This window comes from Octopus bimaculoides, chromosome 6 (assembly GCF_001194135.2).
Source record: "Octopus bimaculoides isolate UCB-OBI-ISO-001 chromosome 6, ASM119413v2, whole genome shotgun sequence".
Classification (NCBI taxonomy): domain Eukaryota; kingdom Metazoa; phylum Mollusca; class Cephalopoda; order Octopoda; family Octopodidae; genus Octopus; species Octopus bimaculoides.
In genome coordinates this window covers 77,701,793-77,705,597 of record NC_068986.1, presented here as the reverse complement: position 1 = coordinate 77,705,597, position 3,805 = coordinate 77,701,793, and the positions used below count along the sequence as shown (strand labels likewise).

The 3,805-nt window shown below is 32.9% G+C and overlaps 1 protein-coding gene across 2 annotated transcripts in view; it reads left to right on the top strand.

Moving 5' to 3' along the window:
- Window positions 1-3,805, top strand: part of LOC106884336 (voltage-dependent T-type calcium channel subunit alpha-1I) — an 894,587-nt gene that overhangs the window by 636,808 nt on the left and 253,974 nt on the right. The gene's annotated exons all lie outside the window — the stretch shown is intronic.

Genomic DNA, 3,805 nt, shown 5'->3' with positions numbered 1-3,805 from the left:
ATATATATATATATAGTAATAATAATATTAACAATCCATGGATGGAATTTATAAATATATTTTAATGCACTGTTACACACATTTCCACAAGTTACAGGTTTCTTACGATCATAGTCCATATTCCAGAGATGATTACAGTACAGCTTGTAGTATCCATGGACATTGGGTAAATCTTCATTCATGTGTTCATTTCATCAGGTGATATGGCACTAATGTTGGAAGCAATGAATGTATAACTGAAGAATGCTTATCAATTTTCACCAATCAAAAGGTCGGTTGGGGTATGTGGGCAGTTCTGTCTGTATTTGGTAGGGAGGAATAGAAGGTAATGGAAAGAGAACAACTGCATGGTAAGTAATACAGTTTACAAATGTGAAGTGAAAATGGTACACAAAAATATGTACACTTTGGTGGTACCACAAACACCATGAAAAATCATCTGAGCAACCATCTATAGATTGTACTGTAATCATCCCAAAAATACAGACTATGATTAAAAGAAACATATGATTTGTGGAAACACACATAACTATGCATTAAAATATTTATAAATTTCATCCATAGATTATTATTACTATTATTTGCCTTTCATCTTTTTGGGGTTGATAAAATAATTACCAGTTGAGTATTGGGTTCGATGTAATAGGCTGGTCCCTCCCCTAAAATTTCAGGTTTTGTGCCTATAGTAAAAAAATTATTATTATTACCATACATTATATCAGCACAGCTCAGTACAACACCATAAACCTGCAATTGCTAGTTGGTATCTTTAGGCTGTAGCTAGCATAATAAAACAGAAGCTTTTATATGCATATTCAAAAACGTTTCCTGTAATGAACTTAGAGGATATATATATATATATATATATATATATATTAATATATATATATTAATATATATATATATATATATATATATATATATGCATAAAATTCTGTACAAGATTCTTAACATCTAAAGTTGAGTCTACTCTGCGTTTTGCCAGAAGATAGTGTAATACTACAATTATATGCAATATATATATAGTATAAAACATAAATATAAATTTATAAAATATATACATAAATTATGTTGAATAATATCATTTACTTATGCATTAAACAATGATGATGTTGATGATGTTGTGATATGTATATAATATATAATATATATATGCATACTTACATACACACACATATATATATGCATAAATATATATTTGTGTGAGTGTGTGTGTGTACATGAGTGTGTTGTGCATGTGTATACAAATGTGTATGTGTGTGTCAGTGTATGAACTTCTAAGTAAAAATTTACACACACACACATATTAATGCCCATACAGAAACATTCTAAGGGGAAGCAGGGTAATTCTGTTCCTGTAAGCATGGTTATGTTCCTTTAATCGGGAAACAATGGTTGAGTTGACCTTGAATATGTCCTACATAGGGAGGAAGAATATTGTTAATGCTGAGAGTATATAACAAAATGTAATATATTTTAGCTTTGAGTGTTCAAGTATCCATAACAAGCCAATAACACTTCGTTGTTTTAGTGAGGTATTGAGGAAATATCAAAATGGCTAGTAGAAGCATTTGAATAAGAAAAAGGCTTATGAGTGCCTAACTTTGTGCAGGATGGGATGGGTCATCCTCCAGTTTGAAAATAGAAATTTGTTAGATGCATGCATTTCATAAATATTCGAATCTGAACCTCAAATTGTGAGTTTTGTTCTTCAACATAATGAGAATGTGTGCTTTTTCAGCTAAACATGGTGCACCTTACATAAGCATAATTGAATATTGTACTTTTCCAGTATGAATTTTGAAATACAGTGTCCATAACATATATCTAACTACCCTTTCCAGTTTCGTGAGGCTATAGAAAAGAATTTCCTGAGAAATTCAAGATACTATTCAATTATTAACTCACACCGAATTAGGATAGGTTTTTCTAACACAAAAAATCTTTCACAAATCATCTCTTCACATAATAATAAGTTGTTAATTACAAATCCACTTACTGAAAATACTAGCATTAATTTTGTTAATACAAACCATTCTTTAAATAATAGTAACAGCAGGTTTATTGTTTCTGAAGTCAACTCCAATCACATTCGTTTTCTTAGCAGTAATTCTAAGACTAAAAACTCTATTTATCAAGGTAAAATTACTTCCAGTTCTGATGTCTTTTTTTATATAGGTGGTTCTTCATCTCAATTGTCCAAAAGAACATCTAATCATTACTCTACATTTAGGCATATTAATAAATATAACAATACAGGGCTTAGTAAATTAATCTGGTATCTAAAAGATCATAATAAACAATTTAATTTGGAATGGAGTATACTCTCTATTTCTTTACCGTATGATAAAGGTAAGCAGTTCTGCTCGTTTTGTACTCACAAAATGTTTTATATCCTATTCTGAAAGAATCCCCTTGTAAACACGTTTATAGAACATGTTTACTGTTGCAAACATTGGCAGAAACATACCTTTAGTTTCTAAAGGTGGCGAGCTGGCAGAAACATTAGCATGCCAGGCGAAATGCTTAGCGGCATTTCGTCTGCTGTTACATTCTGAGTTCAATTCCGCCAAGGTCGACTTTGCCTTTGATTCTTTCAGGGTCAATAAATTAAGTACCAGTTAAGCACTGAGGTCGATGTAATCGATTAATCCCTTTGTTTGTCCTTGTTTGTCCCTTCTATGTTTAGTCCCTTGTGGGCAATAAAGAAATAAGAAACATACCTTTAGTTTCTATCAGTGATTTCTACCATTCTATATAATCCGACCTTTGATTGTCTTCTTACATTTCACATTCACTAAATATATCTAATTCCACGTGTTTAAGCTTTTTTCTAATTCACCCATCGCTCTATATTTCTCCACTATTAATTTTCTGCTAATTTCTTTCCTTCTTCTCCTTCTCTTTCGATATGCTACCTTTGACATTATATCTACTAACAGTTTTTCTAAAAGAACTTAATAGTGTTCCCTTCATCATCATACGCAGTCATCACATTCTGTTAAAATGTCTTAGTGATGTGTTTGGTTTATTTCTTTCCATGATGAGAAGACTGCATTGTTTTACACCAATAATACCAATATTGTCTTTGAAACATATGTCGGAAGTAAAATAATTTGAATAACACCTGCGTTTAACTCCATTTATTTATTTACACACACACACACACACACACACACACACACACACACATATATATATATATATATATATATATATATATATATATATAGGAGGAGACCCCTTTCGGTCATGAATGACCATGGGATTGCACCTCGAAAGTTACCCTCTGAGGCACAAGTCCAGGCAAGGTTGTTTATGGAAGGCCAGCACTCACCCATGCATACCAGCCTCCCCTCTCCACACCACTGATGTTTTCCAAGAGAAAGGCAAAGGTCGATACAACTTGGTACCAGTGATGTCACAACTCATTTTTACAGCTGAGTTAACTGGGACAACGTGAAATAAAGTGTCTTGCTCAAGAGCACAACACGCAGCCTGGTCCGGGAATCAAACTCACAACCTCAAGATCATAAGCTCAACGCTCTAACCACTGAGCCATGCGCCTTCACACACACACACACACATATATATATATATATATATATAAACAAATAGTAAATGAGTATATGCATATATACGTACAGGTATGTGCATACCGACATCCACCTGTATGTATAGGTGCATATCTGGGTACAGGACATTGCAAACAAAACGTAGACGAGAAAACACACAAGCCACATAGAGAACATTCTCCTTCATCAGCTACCCCCGTTTTAACACCGGCGTTTCGAAGAGCTGGGTA